At 47.5% G+C, this 22,553-nt stretch overlaps 1 long non-coding RNA gene across 1 annotated transcript in view; it reads right to left on the bottom strand.

The window, feature by feature from the left end:
- Positions 1 to 16,330: 16,330 nt before the first annotated feature.
- LOC108348510 (uncharacterized) overlaps positions 16,331 to 22,553 on the bottom strand; it is a 34,943-nt gene continuing 28,720 nt past the window's right edge. The window contains exons 2-4 of the long non-coding RNA XR_001841792.3: positions 21,834 to 21,930; positions 16,919 to 17,092; positions 16,331 to 16,610 (exon numbers count right to left, since the gene is read on the bottom strand). This is a non-coding gene — a long non-coding RNA (uncharacterized LOC108348510). The remainder of the gene's footprint in view (positions 16,611 to 16,918; positions 17,093 to 21,833; positions 21,931 to 22,553) is intronic.

Consider the following 22,553-nt stretch of genomic DNA (forward strand, 5'->3'; position numbering starts at 1 on the left):
GATCTGTTACATTATAGCCACATGCCCTGGAAAGGGTCGAGTTTTCTTGCTTTCAAACCAAAGTAAAGGAGAAAACCACCACCACACCCACCTTGGAACTTGGGGTGGGAATTAAACCGAGGCAGATACTATTAATACTTTTAATAGTCTACACAGACCTCAGTGCTTTCTGTAGCATTAGATACCCATTGATGCCGTCTTCAGATGCGTCCTGCACAGAGAAGAGAGGAATTACCAGATTAAAAGATGCTGATGTGGGGGGAGGGGGGTTTGCACAACTCTTCCCATAGGACATTGCTATAAATGTTTGACATTATTATTATTGTTAATCTCTTACAATGCCTAATTAATTGTGTTTGTGCCTAATTGTGTATGAATGTTCCCTCCAAATAGATGAATGTCATATGACATATGGCATAAGGAACATTATTTGCACATATATAAATGTTTAATTCATTGCCCAACCACCCCAGAAAATGATTTTTAGGAGAATAACAGTTGTGCCAAGCCTATGACACAGACTCGATGGCTAGAGGTATTTGGTTACTTACTTGCTCATTTCTTGATAGTTTTATTAAGTAATAAGTTTTGTATGTAATTCACATGTGTGTATATGTAATTTGTATGCACTCATCCATTTACAATGTGCAACTCAATGGCATTGACAGGTATGTGCAATCAATAGCACAGTCAGTTTTAAAATGCTTCCTTCACCTCAAGAAGAAACCCAGTCAGTGAGCTGCGATAACCAGGTGGCTCTAGACACGCCCATGGATGTAATGGTGGCACAGGTCTTAATGGAGATAACCAACCCCTTTCTGTGGATTTAAGACCCTCTCCACAAGACGAAACCCATGCCCAGTTCTGTGAATCTGACCAAACAACCTATGGTGAGGGAACTCACAGACTCCTGTCATGTTGCTACATAGTATCAAACTGACCCATCTGTCAGAATTCGTTGGGGGAAGTCTCATTGTACAGAGGACAGCGGCTAACACAAACACAGATGGTCAAAGCAGAGAGAATAGGTGATTCTGGAGTCCTCAGCCAAAATCGGGACATCTATATCACAGCCCCTCCCCCAAGGTTCAGGGACCATCACTAATGAGGGGATGGAAAGATTTGAGTCTGGTTTTGAAGGAAACTAGGGTAAAACAGCGTCTTCAGGACCTCCCAGCACTAATGCCTTCATGGAGTCACACAGTCTGTGGTCGCCTGCCCAAGAGCAGCATTCTAGCATGGAGGAATAGGGACTTAGGAGCCCTCAGCTCTAGCTGAAGAACTGTTGAGATCTGATGGCTTCTAGGGGTGAGGGTTAGTTTTCTTTAATAGCGTGGACCTGAGCAGGGTGACTAGGCTCCAGTAGATGACCACACATGCATGAGTATATTAACAGCAAAGACTGAACTCAGCGGGTTATTAAAAAAAAAACAAAACTGTGAAGTTATGAAGGGGGTACGGGGAAGATGGATCAAGGAGAGTTAGAGGGAGGCATGGCAAGTAAATATTATCAAAATTTATCGTATGCGAAGAATGAATGTGAATAAAATATTTATTCTAAAAAAGTACCCATTGGGTATGACCCACGTGCTAGTCTCTGCCCTGCCATTCACCTTTAAGAACTGTTCATACCCTTTCTATCTCTAGAGGTATCTGTGCTGTGAACCTCCACATGAACGGAACAGCAAACCACATAAACTTTTACAGGTGGTCACCTCACGTGGTCTGTTCACATTGTAGCCGGTGTCAGTGTTTCCTGTGCTCTGGTGATGGTGATGTTGTGATGGACCTGTCTACGGAAGGATGCTGGACACCTTGTTCTCACTGGAGGGCTGGGATGAACAATGCTGCCATAATCATTCATTTATGAGAAGGAAGAGGAGGAGGAAGTTCCCTCCACAGAGAACTCACCACTGTGCCAGGCATGAGGTGGAGTAGTCCCCCGCAGTCCACAGCCCCAGTATGGGGGTAACGCGGAAGCGACGGCTCACAGTGATGAAGGAGAGTTGGTTCGTGGGCACCCTGCTGTGGCAGGGAGGGAGGTACTCACCCCACAGGAACCACGCCTTACTTTTTCACCCTTTCCTCTGATTGGCTGGTGGAAGCTCAGGTACCAGCTACCCTTAGCATCGCCTCAGCCTGCCACACAGCAGCCATGGCAACCGGCCGGAGCATAAGACAAGCATTATTTCTCTTCAGTGTGTTCCTTTGTTCAGTTAGCCTGCTGAGGATGTAAGGTTGTCATACTTCCTTATCTGTGCTCATAACGCGCTCTAACAAAGCGGTGAGCGGGCTTTTAAATAATCAAGTGTGTAATTTTATGAATGAATTAGTACAAGTGCTGGAATGGCTGCTCCCTGCGCAGGTGTGAGCGAATGGGATCTGGTGCAGGGGATTGGAAGAACAGACTGCTGTGTGATCTTGGGCAAGGTCCCAACCCTCTCTGAGTCTTTTCCCTAAACAGAATGCCCATCGGGTAATATTCACTCTCAAATACCAACAAGCCTGATGAAATCCTGATGAGCTGGGAAGGCTGAGGATTGGACAAGTCAAGAAGTATAATAGTGGGAGACCCAATATATACTATATAGCATTATACTATTTAGTACCCAATAATACTTATAAATATATAGTATTATAGTATATAGAATATAGTACCCGATAATAGTGTGTGTATATATGTATTGGTACCCAATAATAGTATATAGTAGGGGACCCAAAATAAGTATATAGTGGGGACCCATAAACCAGTCTTGCTTCCCATCTCCTTCCCTCCATATCTTGCCAGATTAGAGACATCACCCACTGATGAAAAGTCTGTGTACCCCAGTGAGAGTCAGAGCAATCCCAGTGTGCTGGCCAGCAGTTTAATCTGCCTCCCCCCTCCCCATTATAGTGAGCTATTGTTTTGGCAAGCATAAGATATGTGTCCCTCAGAGAAAGTGTCCATCTTTATAAATCCTGGGACAAAAAAACTAGTTTCTTTCCAAATAACTGACTGTGTTACTAGCAGACGGGATTGTGGGAAGAGGGAGAAAACCAGCAAGGGTGACCATGGATGGAGGGAAGATGCTGAGGGGTGGGTCTGCGGTTTCCTCTGTCACCTTCCATCATCTGAGGGGGAACGTCAACAGGCACAGATGCATACCTCGTGTGTTTCTAACATTTGGGGACGACATTAGAGATGCAGTGTTTCCATGGGGATTATAAACTGAAATGCCATGAGGTTTGGATCGAGATGTCATAATCCAATGTGAATGGGTGAGGCAGGTAGGGAGGGTACAGGAATCAGGGGGAAATGTTAATATCTGAAACGAGGGGCCCGGGGATGTTAGGGCAACACACACACACACACACACACACACACACACACACACACACACACACAAATGAACAAATGAACATAATTAAAATCCAACCATTTTATTGGTAGCTCAATTATTTTATTATCAATGTGTGTGTTTGTGTGTGTGTGTGTGTGTGGTGTGTGTGTAGATGCACACATATGCCACATAACAACTGTGGAGATCAAAGGACAACTTTGTGGAGTTGTTTCTCTCCATTTACCTTTATGTGAGATCGAAGGATCAACTCAGATCTGCACGGCCAGTGCTGTATTCCCAGAGCCATCCCATAGCCTGTTGTGTGAGTTAACTTGAGGACAGCCATTTTGAAATCTTTGCTCTGAGTACCCTGAACACCAACTTCAAGTCTCTACCATCTGAGAGCATTGGGGAAATTGCTCTCCTTGCCCCATTGGATCACAGAAGATACTGTGGGTCGGGTGGGGGTTCCTCTGGAAAGTACATCACAGACACCCCCCTCATCCCTATCTCTATTTGTGCCAATTCCAAAAATTTCCCTTTCTACCTTGGGGTGTAATCACTGGCTTGCTCTCTCTGCTCCCCTCCTGGATCCTGGCCGTGCACCTCAGGGGTGAGTCTCAGGGTTATTTCCGTCCTCTGGTCCCAGCACACAGTAGCTAATGCTCACAATATGCTCATCACATGAGCAAACAAAGACAGAGAACACACAGGTCACTCACAGGAAACTGACTGGCTAAGGATAAAATACTGTGGGTATTAACCCTTCATTTGATTGACTGACAGTGTTTTCTCACATTCTGTGAAGCGTCCCTTCTCAAAGCCTTCTGCCGGTGAAACCTTTTAACTCTGACAAAGCAAAATGTATCTACTCTGTTGTCATTGTTGCACACGGCAACAAAGTTCAGCTTCCCCCAGCATTCTTCAGTGAAAAAGGACGTCGTCTCCCAGCATGCAGCCTCACACCCTTGGCCTTATCTTCGAGGATACTAAGTTGGGGGAACCCTAGAGCTAGTATGAGGTGTTTTCAAACAGTAATAATGTGTTTGAGGTCACAGAGCTGGTGATCACATGACCTTGGTGGCATGATGATGTCAGACGCGATGGCCTCGGAAGTAAAGGGGCAGTGACAACCCGTAGCCACTCAGCAACGTGTGCTAGCAAGTGTATTCCATGCTTGGAAGGCTGACAGGGGTATTCTCATCGGACATCCTCACTGTGTCTTCCCAACAACATTATTATCATCTTCACTTTACGATAACAGAGCAAATTATGAGAAGTGAAGTGAGCTTGTCCAAGAACCATTCTAGGACAGAGCAGAGGCAGCGTTCGAAGCCTGGGTTCATTGGCCAGTGAGCTGTGCTGTGTGTCCTTCACCGGCTGCTGCTGCTGAGGTACCAATAGTGGTACCTCAGAGCAGCTGCATCTGCCATTTGTGTCTGTTCTGCTGGAGTTCCCCCAGAGTCAGTTGGATTGGTAAGGCCCAGTACAAAATGAGAGTGGGGCACATAGCTCCTGGTACAGTGATTGCCTAGCGTGGAGGTTAAGCCTCAGTTGGTTGGGAGGCAGCAGCAGTCACCTCTCTTTCTTTTCTTCCACTCTCTTCCATCCCCCCACCCCCAGCTCCTTGCACACCGGTGCTAATGGTATTTCTGCTGCACAATGTCACATCCCCTTGGCCTTGAGATGAGCAGACCTTCACGGATGCCAGGAGCTATAACTGACAACCAGCTGGGTCAGGTTCACACTGTCCACCTCAACTCACCTGTTTCTGTGCTTAGGGTGGAGTGCAGTGGGAATTCATGGATGGGAGCGCAGAAAGAGACTGCTCAGACCCCACGGGATAGCCCAGAAGGCAGCAGGAAGTGGATAAGGCTCCATGCAACAACATGTGTTCTCTTGTCTCATCATACAAAACACATGAAATACACTGACCAAGGACTGCAGGATGCAGAGCACAGAGCAGAAACCCTGACTTAGATCCCTTGACCCCCCCAGCTCCACTGATTTCACAACCAAGATCACAGGTTGCCTTTTTACTAGAAACCAAGATGTTAGACTTTTGTTTCTTGTCTTCTGGGAACCTCAAGTCACTCAGAGTCCAGTTCTTCCACCTCTAAGAGCCTTTATTATGAGAAGCCTGTAACCCAGGATTCAAAGAAATCCTCTCACTAAGGGCCACACAGTGCCAGGACCCGACTAGGAAGTCAAAGCCGTTTCCTGGTAGTAGACATTGACGAATCTGCTGAAGTTTGAAAAGTCAGCTGGAGAGCATCTCGCCCAAACATCAGGGGCCCAGGCTTCCTACGGGTGACCCAGGAAGGGGAGTGCTCCTTCCCTTTCTCATCCAGAAGAGCAGCATGCTAGGCACCAAGTCGATTAAGGGTGCTAAAAAGCTTGCCACACTCGACTCCTCAATCTCCTTCTCAGAGACCCAATGTCCCCCCTGAATATTCTCATATGTTCATGCTCAGGTCTCAATCGGTGCTGGGAAGAGACACTGATGGACACTACTCTCACCCTATTCTACCTTCTCCCCCCACTCCCCACCTCTGTCTCTGACCACCCGCCTTTTCCCATCTAGGATTTGAAGGACAGACGCAACTGGGCACATCTTATAGTTTCAGACGTCAACAGAGACTTTCTCGTTAAGGGGATCGTTGACTTGATTTTTCCAGCAGTGGTAAATGGAAATGGGTGCAGCTTTCCCTCTACCTTATGAGACAGCTTAATTTGACCTCGTCTGTCTTCTGGTTGGGCTACCAACTATGGGGTTCGTGGATTATGTTCTACCAACAACATATTCGCCCAGTCTGTTCTTCCTTCTTTCAACCCATCCAATGAGCTCTACTCTGAACACCAGCGATCCCCAGAGGGAGGAGGAGGAGAAAAAGAAGGAAGGAGGAGGAGACGATGACAAAGGAGAAGAAGATGACGACAATGGAGGAGGAGGAAGAAGGTGCTGCTGCTGCTGCTGCTGATGATGATGATGCTGATGATGATGATGATGATGATGGTTGTGATGATGGTGGTAAAAATGATGCTGGTGACGATGATGATATGAAGGAAAGAGATGAAAAAAGAAAAGGGGGGCTTCGTTGCTTATGTTTTTGATTGGGAGCCTAGCCTTTCCTGGCTGAGCCATCTCTCCAGCCCTGGGAGACTTATCTGTATAAACATCTTTTATTGAGTGCTTACTTTGCACCAGTGATTTGAATTCACCCTCTCGGTCTCCCTGGGACTCACCTATTACCAGCCTTCATGTTACACATGGGAAAATGGACGCTCAGAGTCTGCGTTTCTACAGTGAAGAGCATCCAAGCTGAGACAAAAAGCCACTTGTGTGATTCTAAAGACATACCCTCTTCCCATCAGACGCTAAGGACAGTACATTGTGAGTGACAGGCCCAGTGTCTCGCGTCCAGCAGGTGCTGGATGTATAGGCCTCTATACTTCTCTGCCGTGGGTTTAGATGCTGTTCTCAAGATTGCTGGCCCTGGGTGCAGGGAACCTTGCCAGATTTGCAAGCGCTTTTTGTGAGCTCAGGGTTTGAAGGGAAGGGGAAAGGTGGGCCTTGCAGCCCCCAGATCTAGCAGTGGGCGGTTCCCACGCCTCCTACTGGGACAGAGCACCCTTTGTTGATTGTACTTCCACATCCTACCCAGTCTTCAGCGTTGGCAGCTTCATATCGAGTCTTTGTTTTCATAATTCACTTACCTGCTATGACATAATAAGAGGAATATTGATTTAATCCCAACTTCTCTTGGCTGAAAGCCCATATCAACCAATAAAAAAAAGAATTGCTAATTGCAGGGTACGCTTGCTCAGCTGCGGCCTCTGAACAAGGCACCGAGATAGCAGTGGGAAACAGGCTGTATCAGCAGACAAATGCCCTCCTCTGGACTTGGGGCCCCATCTTCAGGACAGCATTCTACACTAAGGCTTCTAATTTTTCCTGGAATACAAAAGACGAGCAAACAGGGTCATTGAGGTGAAGGTCAGGCAGGAAAATTCTTCACACTCCCGTTGGTAGAATGTCAAGTGAACTGTCCTTTGCTCGGACACAATTTTGATATTTATTGGTTCAAACCGACTGGAGGACTCAGTCTTGCGTAAGACTCCACGGTCCATTTTAATCCTGGTGTTCTGGAAGCCACAGTGATGGTAATGACTGGGTTTGCCTGAGATAAAAACGGGAAGGGAGCTAGGAGGAGGGTCTACAATAATTACAGGGAGGGCGATGTATATTTTGGTATAATCTGGAAAGGGCGATTTGTGAGTCTGATAAGTGAGAACGTGTTGTGGGTGGAGTCAGCGTGGATTAGCTGCCCCAGAGCATTCTGTGCAGGAAACGGAGGGGGAGAAGGTCTTTTATTGGGTAAGTACTTGATCCTCATCCATCTTTTGCTCACTTGCTTTCTGAAGTGACCGAGATAAGGCTCAGTGGAATACAGATTGTGGTCCTTCAGTTACAATTCATAAGGACTCCTGTTTCCGCAGGATAGAGAGGCAGTAAACCGATTTGTGTAATTAAACCCAGAAGGGAGGATGGGCTGGGGACAAACGCCCCAGTCCCAATGCCTGGTTTAATGTCTAGAATCAGAGTTTAGTCTGGCTGATTTAGCTAAGCATGGCCAGAATGTGGGTCACTTGTTGTTCCATGGGGCCCCTTGCCTAGGCCTTTTTCCGATGGAGAACAGTTCTCTTGGCCAGTCAGAAACCTTCTGCTTCTATCCCTTTAGATTTGAGACTTGTAGTCTTCAAGGAAAATCATTGAGCAAGCAGACTGAGGGCTTCACACCAACGATGCCAGAAGCCAGAGTTTCACACAGCTTCTTCACTTCTCCCCCACTAGGTACCCATCATCTCCTCCCCGGGAGAGGCCTGCAAGGGAAGGGACCTCCAGGTCAACCTCTGCACCTCATGAAACAGAAAATTCAAGTAATGATGAGATCAGCCCACCACGCGCACACCATGCTTTTCTGTAAGAGAAAGTACCTCCTGGACTTGTCTGTCCTCCCATCTCACTGTGAATCTACCAAGACAGTGCCTGGGTTTCCTAGTACCCAGAGTCTTTGACGACGACCACTTCCTCTGCTTTGTTCCTTTGACTCAGAAACATTGATTCTTTCAAAGGATGCCTCTCATTTCCTCAGGGACATTCAGATGAAGGAAAAAATGCTTTCTCTGAAGGCATCGTGGAAGGTCCCTGGCATGTGACAGCTGGGGACAGTATGCACTTAGGAGTTGCTGTTCATCCTTGTGATCTCTACAAATGGAGAGACAAATCTCTTCATCATTTCAAATATGGGCTCCTGGGGCACATCACCTAGGATGTGTGCAGTGGAGCACTAAGGTCAGTTAGGCAGGCAGAAGAGACAGTCTTCAGTACAACAGCCTCACGTGACACTACGCAGTATTAATTGCCTTCCAAAGCAACAACATAAGCAAGCAGGTGGCTTGAACGAGTCTTGGCACACAAACAGGTGGTTGGATTGGAGAGGACAAGAGGAGAAAACAGGAGGTCAGACGGAGGCTATTGTAAGAATCCAAGTGATGGTGGTGGTGACTTGAACTGAGGCAGGGGAGTCAGCAGAGGAATCGGCGCTGTTGTAAAATATGCCTCAGCTCATACTGTCCTTTCAGACACATTATCTGATTTTTATTTCTATGTTAACCCAATAAAGAAAGGGCTATTGTGCCTTACTTGGTAACAAGGAAGTAAAGTCTGATGTGGGCTAAAGGATGGGCCAGAGACTTAAGTTTCAAATCCACATCATCATGCTCCAGGTTTAGGCCCACGCGATTGAGCATTCATGCCATAGTTATATCTGAGACCATCTTGAATGCTATGTTTTTAGAGAGGAAGAGAGGGAGGGGGTTGAGAAGAGATGGGAGAAGGGCAGGGGGAGAACGGAGGGGGGGAAAGAGAGGGAGGGCACGCAACTTTTCAACTTTCAAAGTCTACATTCTTTCGCTAATCATCTTAATGCCCCTGGGTCTTATTCCTCATCTCACAGATAAGGAAATTGGGGATTCGGAGACCTTAAATGTCTCGCCTAAGCTTACGGAGAGCCAGAAAAGCCAGACCTTGAACTCAAATCTACATCCTTTGTGCAATTTCAGTTCTGTGCCTCTGCATCAAAAACATGACAACAGAGGTGGAAAAGGAGAGAGACATCTTTTTTTTTTCCTCCTACCGTACTAAATCTGCCACAGTTCACAGTAAGCAGAGAGGTCATAGTGGTATGTCTGTCCCAAATGTTCTGAGCTGTACTGAATTTGATCTGGCAGAGGGCAGGTCTTATCTCTCACAGTAGTACAAAATATGTGCAAAGAGTCTGTCTTACTCATTGTTCTATTGCTGTGGGGAGATGCTGCAACCAGAGCAACTCTTTTTATAAGGGAAAGCATTTAATTGGGGTTTGCTTACACTCTCAGAAGTTTAGTCCGTTATCACAAAATCACAATAATAGCAGAGCGACAAGCTTGGCAGACATGGTGCTAGAGAAGGAGCCGAGAGTTATGCCCTGATCTGCAGGAAGAAAGAGCGAGGAAGTGAGCAAAAGCAAGAGCGCAGGGGAGGGGGGCAGGGAGAGAGAGAGAGAGAGAGAGAGAGAGAGAGAGAGAGAACAAGAGAGAGCAAGGGAGAGGGGGAGAGAGAGAGAACAAGAGAGAGCAAGGGAGAGGGGGAGAGAGAGAGCAAGAGAGAGGGTGAGAAACAGAGAGAGAGCAAGAGAGAGCAAGGGAGAGGGTGAGAGAGAGCAAGAGAGAGGGTGAGAAACAGAGAGAGAGAGAGAAAGCAAGAGTAAGGGAGAGGGTGAGAGAGAGAGAGAGAGAGCAAGAGAGAGGGTGAGAAACAGGGAGAGAGAGCAAGAGAGAGCAAAGCAAGGGAGGGGGGAAGAAAGCAAGAGAGAGCAAGGAAGAGGGTGAGAGAGAGAGAGAGCAAGAGAGAAAGCAAGAAAGGGTGTGAGAGAGAGGAAGAGAGAAAGCAAGGGAGAGGGAGAGAGAGTGAGAAAGAGAGAGCAAGAGAGAGGGTGAGAGACAAAGAGAGAGAGAGAGAGAGCAAGAGAGAGGGTGAGAGAGAGGACAAGAGAGAGCAAGAGAGAGGGTGAGAGAGACACACACACACACACACACACAGAGAGAGAGAGAGAGAGAGAGAGAGAGAGAGAGAGAGAGAGAATGTGCATTAAAAAGAGAACTGGGCCTGGCATGGACTTTCAAAATCTCCATATCCAATGGCACTCCCTCCAGTAAAGCAACACATACCCCAACAAGGCCCTACCTCCTAATGCTTTAGAAAGAAAGCTCCACTCTCTGGTAACTAAGCATTCAAATAGATGAGACAGTCTTATCCACACCACCACAGTGTTCAACAGAAGAAAGGTGAATGGAGAATCAGTGGTGTGCCCACCATGTTCTCACTCACATAGACAACCTAGGGTGGAGAATATGCCTTCTATAAGTACTGGCCTACTGAGATGGCTAATCCACACTGTTAACTTTGCTAGCTACATTTGAGACTCCTCTGGGAGACATGTCAGAGTCAGTCAGTAGGATTGTTCCCAGAGATGCTTAACTGAGGAGAAAGGCTCAACCTGAGTATAGACAGAACCATTTTGTGGACTGGGATCCTGGATTGGCTAGAAAGGGTGTGGTGGTTTGAATATGCTTGGCCCAGAGAGTGGCACTATTAGGAGACGTGGCCTTGTTGGAATAGGTGTGGCTTTGTGGGAAGAAGTTTGCCACTGTGGGGGTGGGCTTTGGGACCCTCTTTCTAGCTACCTAGGAGACAGTCCTCTCCTGGTTGTAGTTGGATAAAGATACAGAACTCTCAGCCCCTTCTCCAGCACCGTGTCTGCCAGGATGCTGCCATGCTCCCGTCTTGATGATAATGAACTGAACCTCAGAACCTGTAAGGCAGCCCTAATTAAATGTCCTTTAAAAGAGTTGCCTTGGTCATGGTGTCTGCTCACAGCAGTGGGAAGTCTAACTAGGAGGAAGCCAGCATTGCCTTTTATGCCTCCTTACTCTGCTCAGATGTGAGCCGTCTCCCACTTCTGCTGCTGTGCCTCCTCTGCCATGATGGATTTACACACTAACCATGGTCCAAAACCCTTTCCTTCCTCGTGTTGCTTCTGAGTATATGTATGCATGCATGCATTCTGTTATAGCAATGAGAAAATTAATGAAGACATCAGTGGCACCATTTCTGTGATGGGATTCTTGGGTCTTTGGAAGGAGGTTGCAGAAGAAATATGCATGTGTTTGGAGCTTTGGGCTAGAAAGGCTGTACATACCTATAGACAGAACTTAGCATGACATTTTGTGGGAATCCAGCAGATTATGGTGTCTACAGAAAAACAGACTGTGCTCTCGAGGCTTCAGAGGGGGCAAGGACTCTATCAGGAACTGGACCTGAAGACATTCAAGATTCATTCTGCCTGAAAATGAAATGCACTAGAATTTTAAGACAACATAATCTAGCCTGTGGCCCAGTTGCTGCTCTCTGTTCTCAGTCAAATTCACAGTAAGGGAGAGCCGGAAGCTGCAGCTCTGTAGTTTGGTGATCAAGGGAGCCTAAGCTTAAAGTTATGAACCAAGCACATGTAATATCACAGATATTGACACCATGGAGGAGAAAACTCCTGTTCTCACTCGAGAACAACAAAACAGCATCTCCAAAGACAGTAGCTTATTAATAGGCAAATCTATTTAACAGGTGAGATTCCAAACTGAGAATTCTACTGCAAGGGTTTGCTGCTCCAATATAACTGCCTTGGGAACTCTCCTCCCAAAGGCATTGTGATAGGGGGCCAGGCTGCATCTTGAGCTGGCAGAAGAGCTTGCTTCCATCCACGTGCCGATAGCTTTCCAGGCAAAACCAAAGAGTTGTAAGATCAAGTAAGGAGTGAGATGTTCCCCCAAAGAACACTACAGGCCCTGAATGGAGCCAACCCAAGAGGTCACATAGGCTCCAAGCAACAGAGTTTGAGGAACAGGAGTATCCAAACCTGCTGGAGCCCAGGTGATGTCATCAAGAGCCCGAGGTGCCAGACATGGTGCTACAGGGTTTAGTGTTTGCCCCCCTGAGTTTCTGTCTCACTTTAGGTGGCGCTTTCTTTGCTATTCCTTTGTGTCTTTCCTTTAAAATGGAAATGTTCTACAGGGGCTCTTAGTTAACTGTTAAATCGGTCTAACAGGAGACTCCGAAATTTGATTTTTTTTCTGAACAGTATCAGAACTATTAGTACTTAAGTTACTCTTATAGATAAAGTAAATATATCTTGAATTATGCGATGGCCATGAGTCATTGAAGACTAAGGGTGGTCTCTTATGGTTTGAAAGATATCTGTAGTGTTATCAAGTTAACAAGGGATGGACCTATGGTGGTCAGTCCTCACCATCAACTTAACTTGTTCAAAATCATCTAGAAGACACATCTCTGCATATGTCTGTGTAGGTATTTCCAGAGTGGTTCAAGAGGGAAACCTTCCATGAATGCGCCTGCCATCATCTCAGAGGCTGGAATCTTGGACAGATGTGAAAAAAGAGAAAGCCAGTGGAGCCCAGGTATTCCTCTCGACCAAGAAGTGAGCGGCTGCCTCATTCTGGCTCCCGTGTTCTCTGCTATGATGGGCTACACCCATAAACCATGAGCTAAGACGACTTCCCCCCACCCAAGTTACTTTTTGTTAGATTATGTGGCCACAACAATGACAAAAATACCCAATGTCCATTTATGGTGCAGATTCTCTTGAAAAATGCATTTGGGGATGGGGGATTTAGCTCAGTGGTAGCCCTGGGTTTGGTCCCCAGCTCTGAAAAAAAAAAAGAATTAAAAAAAATGCATTTGTGCACACACGTGGACCTATTACCACAGAGAGAAAAAGATGCGAGCTTAGGTTACAAACAACAAAAACGTAGGTGTGTTGGGGGGCAAAGTTGATTGAAACCTCTTTTATCCATCAGCTTCAAATGACAGAAGGTCTCCCAAGCAGTTGAGTGAAAACATTACGGGCCACCTAGGTGACGTTTTGACTTCTGAGTCCTGGCTTCTCCTGGGAAAGATTCCCACCAAATGTCTTTGGATGTAGCTGGGGAAATGCCACTTCAATGAGTTTCTCGGTTAAGTCTCAAAATCAGGTGACCTGTAGCATGAGCAGTGTCTCAGTGGTTATGAGAATGTCATGCTCTTCCAAAGGACCTGAGCTGAGAGCCCAGCACCCACGGAAGGTAACCCACAAGCACCTCTAGCTCCAGGGAATCTGACGAGCTCTTCCAGCCTCTCAAGTGAAGCACTCCCCCTACACACACATGAATAAAAATAAAACCCGTCTTTAAAAAAAAGATTAGACAGTTTTGAGGGAACACGGGATAGCCCAACCTTCCAATTCCACAATGATCCATGATATACTCAGCCACAGAAGGGATTTGTCCGAAATTACCAGTGCATCATGGGTAAAGTCAATGGTGACATCAGGCCTTGCATTCCAGCATGCGCACATCCTGTGTTGCTCAAGGGCGGACTGACCCCGGGAGAGCAATGTGTCCCACCAGCCTGGGAGAATTCTACCCTTCACATAGCTGCAGGAGGCCCTTCCCATCCATGCTGTCTTCCTGGTCCTCACATCCACCCCATTGCTAACCCACTCTCTCTTGCAGACACAGAGGCAGGGTCCCTGACCATTCCTTCTGCCTGGAGAATGGAGCAGGAGATAATATTTTTGGCTCTGGCCTACCCAGTAACACCACCTTCCTCTCCAGCGTTCATTATAGCAGCTGTCTCACAAGCACTGGGGAGCTAGGGACCAGGAGGGGGGCGCTGTGAAGAGAAAGCATGCAAAGCCATTCCTCGCTCTTGACACCTGATATGTCTGGCTGCCATTCAACCCCGGCGAGTCTCCGGTATCACCGTACCTGCCTTTTCCACACATACTTAACTGTGTTTTCAAAAGTGGCAAATCATGCCCCCATAGAAAACAACCAACTTAGTTCCGAGACAAATTGAACCGAGTTCTCTAGGCATCTTTTCACTTACTAACGCCAAGACTGCCGCATATCGGGGGCGCAAATCTCCATGCGCCTTGTGACCACAAACAGGGGTGCCGCAGAAAGTACACACCCCGAATTATGTCTTTAAGTGTTCATTGGAGACACTTGTAATCATGGTTTATTACTGGTCTCCTCCCCAGCATAATGAACTTTGATGAAATAATGAAACAGCTCTGGCGCCTAGGCAGTCGGGCTGGCAGCCTCTCCAGCTAAGACCTCCCCTGAGTACAATAGCCCCAGAACTGCGCCCAGCTCCCGTGGCAGAGGGTCAGGAAAGCTGGCACCAGCCCTCGGCTTCCCACCTCCCAGTTGCCAGCCCTGACCCCCTGAGTCCCAGAGATGCCACGGCCAATGGGAAATTGGAACTAAACCAAGAGATCTTGGGACTCGAGGATCATACAGCAGGAAAGAGAGAGGAGGGCGGAAATGGGTAGGACCCTCTCTTAGCACCCGCTGCCGTCCAGATCGGGAAACTGAGACACACGATCTGGAAACGACCTCACCAACAATACACGGTGGTAGAGAAAGGACTGGAAGCCGCTTTTTTCATCCATGGTTTTCCTGTGGTTTCTGCAGGGGTTCTTATAACCCTGCCGATTTAGCCTTTAAACAGTAGATACCTACCCTGGACACCAGGGGATCTGCTGGCAAAGCCACCTTCCTTTACTCTTCCAGTAATCCTGAAGACATAGTAGGTGTGGGGGTGGGGTGGGAAGGGTGGTGTCACTGGAGTTTGAAGTTGGTATTTCTCGCTGCAACTTCAAGTATGGAGTCAGCCTGCATCAGACTTCCATGGAGCACAACTCCCAGTGTTGGGATCACAGCCAGTCCTTCCGAGCAGCCATGATTGAGAGTGGAAAGGCCAACTCCAGCATTCTGACATGCAATGCCTTTCTGCAGAGGGCCTCCTCTACTAGCAACTTCCGCCATGAGCCAGTCCAGCCCAGGTGCTGTGCCCTGCAAAACTGGAAATATCCCCACCCTGCAGTCAAAGAAACTGAGACCAGACGTGATTAGTAACTTCAAGTGTGAGCTTGTTCGTTCTGTGTGGTTCCTTTCTCCCTGAGCTCCTCTTCCCCTCAGCATGTGCATGAGGTTGGGGGAGCCAGAAGACGGCGCCTCAGTAGCAATGATTATGTTTTCTGAAAATTTGTTTACGGACTTTGAGGAATAGCATTTGGGGTGAATTTAAATGCATAAATAGAGAAACGGCACCCCCTACATCTCCTCTGGTAGAACTGGCTTTGGGTGACATTACATGCAGGTTATTTTTAAATGTGCTGTAAGCCGTGTGCTGATGCTTTTACGGTAACTCACAGAGGTTTCTTTTCCATTATACTCTGTTCTGTGTGAATGTGCCATTCAGCGACGTTTTGGGAAATACATGACGCCATGCCCCTTCCCGTGACGCCTCCCTCTAGGAAACATGAACACCATGCCTCTCTCCTTGTCATTCATCGTTAGTGCCCTGCTCTGTGCAAACCCCAAGCTGGTTTTCATATCTGCGGGTTTGTTGTGTGAAGACATCCCACATGTCGTGTGAATTGGAGTTGTCACTTGTGTCTGACATCTTTCCTTGACCCAGATATTTTGGATAAACCCCCCGCCCCTTGAGCATCTGTGTCTGTGACCCATCCCTTTTCTTGCTGTGTCACACCTTGTGTGTGTGGATTTAGCCGCACAGGGAGGAAGACGGCCTCTGAAAGACCTCCCTAAGGACCTCACCACTGACACACTAATACCCAGTTCAACTGTTAGTCAGAAGATGGGACCATGGGAATCGTTTTTCCATTCCCGCTCTATTTTCTGACGGTAGAGACTATCCAAGGAAGATTTATTTCTGCTCATGGTTCTGCTACCGAGAGTCCAGGAGCTTGGGCGGGGCTCTGCCCACGGGGCTGGACCTCACGCTCCGTTATAACATAGCACGAAGTTAGAAAAGCAACAGGTGAGGTGGGAAGAGACAAATGCCAAAGCGGCTTTACTGCATGGTGGTCAGGTGTTGGGGCAACTAACCGCACGTCCTGACAGAAGTATACTGGTCGGTCGTCATGACTAAATCACTTCCCAAAAGTGCCACCGCTGAACATCTCCAGAACGGAAGGAATGATTCAGCATCAGAAGTTCAGAAGGAACTCAGGAGCGGATGTACTCGTGGGGAACCAAACCACAGCAGCTTGTCAATGCTGGTGGCGGAACGAGAGCTGCGTTGTGGTCTGGACTTGTGACCTAGTGAGACAGGACATTGCTGCAACTCTAAGAACGTGCATCTTCCTCTGTGATGTGTAGGGACCAAGCACGGGGCCTCCCTCAGCTTAGAGAGGATGCTGACCACTGTCTCAGTCTCTCCACACTGGACTTGCCCCACTTGCTAACCAATGACTTTCACTAACAGCCTCCCAGCTCAGTTTCCACCATTGCCCCATATGACCCAAGACTGACCGCAGAAGAGCAAACGTGAAGATTCCCCGCACCCTTAATTATACAAAGGGAATGATAGTCGGAAAACGAGGGGTTTGATTTTAGCACGTTCTTACCAAAATTCCTTATTGAATGTTTCCAAAGTGGGCCGTCCATGAGGAGACACATGACTGGTTCGGCCAATGGGATGAAGGTAGCATCTAGCACTTCCACTGTTATTTCATGGCAGCCCGCTACTCCGGTTTGTGGTCCATACCTCCCATGGGGAGCCTGAGGCCAGGGGAGACTTCCTATAACAAAGTAGACATATCTGTGTAAGCAGGGCACTGGACCAGGCAGGGATGGACAGAAAGATGGCCAAGTCTGAGCGTAGTAAAGCTGTGGTTTCTCTTGAGTGTCTTTGCTCCTCAGTTGGCTGAGCCCATAGCGGTGGAACAGTTGTTATGTCTGATGATGGTGCTGCTTCCTTACTGTGCTTTTGAGTTTGAAGCTCCCTTGGATCTCTAGTGAAATTGCTTTACAGGTATCAGGCATCCTCTAGTGTGTATCTAACATAGAACGCAAATGGCTCTACCAACCTCCTGAGCCCATGACCCCTGGCCTGTGTCACTCCAGACCCCAGCTACCTTGCTGTCCTACAGACCTCTGTGTGTGCACCTGGGGCCTGTACACCTGCAGTTCCTGCTCCTGCCACTCCCCACAGTTCAGCCTCCCTGCAGGGAGGGAACAAAAACACCCTTAAAATCCCATCTGTATTAAACTGGCATAAATGATTCCCCTACCATCGTGCCCTCATCGTGTGGTGTACCAGCCCTTTGCACGGTCTCCATGGTACCGAGCATTCGGCAATTGGTCTGCATCTATTTCTGTCGATACAAATTTGTTTTCAAATACAAAAGACCTCTTTACCCAGGTTTCAAGGTATTTATAGTCAAACATATCCCCTTACAATGTATGGAAGTGAGTTTTAAGGAAGAGAGGAAACACGTCTACATAACATTGATAGGGTTGCTACGATAATTCTGTCTCACTATTACGTTGTTCATTTATGTATCTGGCTTACAAATAAACATCATTGTAGGTGTACATGTATGGGGAAGAATGTGACTCCCCCCCCCCCGTTGGGTCCTGTCTATCGCTCCGGCATCTCCTGTTGGTGTTGGGTCTCATGCCAGGTGGAAGGAGCTGTTATAATGCAGTGGTCAGTCATTTTCTGAGAGACTCCGGAAGAGATAGCAAATACCAGGAAGCCATGTTGGAAGCCATCCTTCACCCTCTGTGAAGAATCCTGAATACTTGGAGGCAGAAGTAAGCCTACATCTTACACAGAGGATATAAGGTCCCCAAAGGGCCAGCGGAGGTCAGGACTGAAAGCCAACACTCCTGGTATCACACAAGGACCCCTAAAAATCTGTCTCTTATAAACTCATAAGTACAATGGACTGGAAACGAAACCATGTTGACTTTCTCTGAGTTATCAGCAGAGGGGATCTTACCCTGTGCCTGAATGCCTGGTCCCTGGGAACAATCCCGCTGTGGAAGAGCATCGATGGAGTCTGAGATTAGGGCTGGTTCTGCCTGCTGCCCTTTCACAATGGCAGCGGGTAACTGACCCAAGGCTTGGTGGCACATCCGATCAAATGGACGATGTACAGAGAGGATGACATCAGAGTGGGGAGGGCTGAGGGCCGAGCCTCCACCAGAAGAAAGGACATTAGAAAGATGCCCAGGTATGCTCATGTTTAAGAAGACAATATAATTGTGTGTGCTTGACCAGTGTGTGTGTGTGTGTGTGTGTGTGTGTGTGTGAGAGAGAGAGAGAGAGAGAGAGAGAGAGAGAGAGAGAGAGAGAGAGAGAGATTCCAAGGAAACTGAGGCCAAACAAAGGAACTGACTGCCCTGTGGATCCTGGTCCCTGGTCCCAGAAGACAACAGAATGATCCATTCTGGGATCATCTGTCTGCTATTTTTCATTTCCAAGCGTCAGCCCATGTTTTTACCTCTGCAAATAGAACTGTGTTTAGCCTTGTGCCTGCAGGCTGGACACTGATGCCTTTCATACCTGGACCCAGGAGGCACAGTCAGAGCAGGGGGCAGTGTACATGGCCAATAGAGAGTCTGCACTGAAGCCTTGGAGAAGAAGGACAGCAGGAACTAAGGGGGCCGCTGTTGCTCTGTGCTCGGTGAACATGGGGTAGCCTTCCACAATGACAGAACTTAAGATTTAGAAGAGAGAGATAGTTTTATTAAGAAAAAATGTTTTCCTCTTCTTTTTAACCTTTACAGAGTCAAATATGTAACATGGGTTTTCCACAGTCCTCTGACAGCTATGCTCACAGTGTAACCCACAGTTACATTGTAACTGGTAATGACTGAAGTCAGAACAAAGACTTAACGTGGGTCTTCTGTGTCCTTTTTCTGTGTGATATTTTTTCCCAATGTGCCTCATGGTATACTTGTGTGTGTGTCGGTAGTCATGATCTACTGAGGAGCCAGAACTGAGAGGGGTGTGGCCTCTCCTTCCACTGCTGTGTAAAGTCCACCATGGACACCGACTCCCTCATACCTCAGTCCCCAGAGGCACAGTGTCTTGGTCATGCCATTTTCTCCATTCAAGAGCTGTACAGTCTCAGGCCCTGAATGGTCTACTGACAAGCACAAGGCAATGAGGGTTTGACAGGCAGAGCAGCAGTCCTTCTCCGACTCAGTCACCCGTATTTGTGGGTTGCTACCATGGAACCCACGTGGTGCGTGCTTTACACATATGAAATATGGAAGAACAGGGAATCCTGGAGGGTCATACCCGTGTCCCAGTCTCTTGTCTCCACGGAGAGAAGACTGTGGTTAGAGTCCCTATAATGAGGCCTAAGGGGTCTGAATCTGACTGACCGTCATAGAAGTTCTCACAGCCACCTCCACACCTATAAGGGCTTTACATAGCAGCCGATGCCCTCATTAGTGACAATCCTTGTCTTCAAATATTCTATCGCTGTAATGAAATACCCCAGACTGGGTGACTTAGAGACAATAGCATATACATTTAGTTATTAGTCCATGACGCTGAGGTTAAGCATCTGCTGAGCATCTGGCACGAGCGTCGTGTTGTAGGGCAACACTGCATATGGGACTTCATGCTGAGACAGAACTGAGATATCCCGACTGTCTCTCTATCATCTTCTAAAAATGCTGATGTCACCATGGACATCTCATGACCTCATCGACGCCCATTCAACCCCTAAAACCTTCACTTCCAATCCATGTTCAGAACTGTCATCAAAAGGGAAGTTGACACAGATTACATCACAGATCCCTGGCCTCTTGCATCCAACCTTGCTTCCTGCCTCTCCAAGCACGTTGACTGCAAGGCGTCTCCTGTTAAACTTTCTGTCTGCTTTCCAGGAACTAATCCCAAGCCAGTGAGTGCATCTGTGTGGGAAAGAGTAAGCCCCGAGCTTGCCTAGTTTAAGGCCCTTCCGGAATGCCCACTGTCCTCTGAAAGAACAACCAGAACCAAAGAGATAAATCCCTAAAGGACACTGAAAGTGTCTCGTCCCATAGCCTCTCCGAGAAGGACTCTCTCCCTGCTAGGCCCACGTAAAGGTGACACCAGACTATAAAATATAAGAGTTGGGGCTGGGGATTTAGCTCAGTGGTAGAGCGCTTACCTAGGAAGCACAAGGCCCTGGGTTTGGTCCCCAGCTCCGGAAAAAAAAAAAAAAAAAAAAAAAAAAGAGTCATCACGGTGAGGAGAGGCCCTGGGGCCACCCTTGTCCTTGCAGCACCCAGGAAAAAAACAGAGCTCCCTTTGGAGGCTTTCCTAGAATCTGTTTATTTCTTCGCTCGTGTGGTGGGTGTGAGTGTGCACATGCACGTGGTGGACAGCTAACCACCAGGACTCCATTTCCTCCTTCTACCATGTGGGCTCCAAGTATTGAACTCGGGCGGTCAGGTTCTGCAGCAAGTCCCATTCCCTGCCGAGCCATCTTGCTGGCCCTGGAGGCAATTTAATAACAAATTTTTGTTTAACCTCCTTTGCGACCCAGAGAATAAACACGATTCTGAAATTTACCCAACTTCTGTTTATCTAAGGAGCATTTGCCTATCTGGTGCTTGCATGGGTCCAAGGTGTAGTTACTTCCCTGTAAGTATCAGCCCGTGAGATTTGCCGGCCGTGTTTCAATTATGGAAAGATGGTTTTGGTTTGCTTTTCACTTTCTGACAGGTGGCGGCAGGCAGCCAATACAACGTGAGCGTCTGCACGTTGGTCATCCAAGTTGCGGAACTGTGTGGCAGGTACTGTGGACAAGCTATGCGTCTCTGCGGAGCCCCTGTGAGTGGAGGCCTGCTGTAGGCACACTAGACTTCCCAGGGTCAGGGGGAAACTGCTGCATTTCCTTCCTCCTACGTCACACCATGCACCACACCTCCTAGGAGCCAGCCACGTCAGAAAAGAGTGTTAATAAATCTGAGCTGGACAAGAACAGCTTGTCACTGTTCTGAGACAACACAGTAACTATACATGCATGTTCCCTCTGTGTTCAGTGCTAGGAGTAATCCAGAGTTTCTCTAAATCGCACACAGGAGGCTGTGCATATGCTGTATGTAAGCCAATAACCGGCTTGCTGCTTTACAGAAGGGACCTCCGCATTGGTGGAGGCTGGAACCAGATGGATACCAATGGGATAATATTATATGATTATATAATAGTTCGGTCATATATATATATGAAAATTAATTTGCCTGAACCTTTTTATCTTTCTTATTTTTGTGAACATGTTTATTTATTTAAAAAATACCATAGAGGAAGTTTTGGATCCAAAAAAAAAAACACAGAGCCGTGAAAGAAAAGGAGTTGGAGTTGGATCAGAGAAAAAAGGGAGACACCATTGGCTGCAGAGGGAGCAGGGTAGCAAGCTGTTTAGTGTCGCTAATTAAAAAAAAAAACAAAAAAACAAGCCTACAAAGGAGTTTATATCAAAGCATAAATGCAAATTCTGAGACATGTCACGTGACCAAGGGATGGCCCAGTACCTGGTAGACACGGCTGTCAGGGGAGAAGCTGGCTTTGCACGGTTCTGGCAGTGTGGCCCTGCCTCCCTCCTGCTACAGAACAGCAGTCAAGGAAGCCCTGTGGAAAAAGATCGGAGATTCGAGGTCATTCCTGGCTACACAGTCTAAGGCTAGCCTTGGATATACCAGACAATGAATCCTTGTCAAAAAGCAGGGAGGAAGGGTGGCTGGAGGGATGGCGCTGCTGTTGAGAACACTTGCTGCTTTTCCAGAGGACCAGAGTTTGATTCCCGGCATCTCTGTGTGACAGCTCACAACCTCCTGTAACTCCGGCTCCAGAGGGTCCGACACCTCTTGGCTCCACAGGAATCTGCAGTCATGCACGCAAGCGCTCGCGCACGCACACACACACACACACACACACACACACACACACACACACACAGAGAGAGAGAGAGAGAGATATGCATGCATGCACACAAACACAGTTTTAAAATAATAAATCTTTTCTTAAAAGAAGGTCCCTCACGGGGGTTAAAAGGTGGGACAAGGACTGAACTAACCCTTACGTGCCAGCAGACCTCTGGGGAACCTGTGGGAGCCACACTGCTTTCCGAGTTATCAAATGTTTACACTTGGGGTAATACCACACATGTAATTAACTGAGCATATAAAATGAATCTCTCTGCAGCGGCATGATAGCTGGTGCCGAATCCTATTAAACACATTTAATTAAAAGTG

This window comes from Rattus norvegicus, chromosome 17, assembly GCF_036323735.1.
Source record: "Rattus norvegicus strain BN/NHsdMcwi chromosome 17, GRCr8, whole genome shotgun sequence".
Taxonomy (NCBI): domain Eukaryota; kingdom Metazoa; phylum Chordata; class Mammalia; order Rodentia; family Muridae; genus Rattus; species Rattus norvegicus.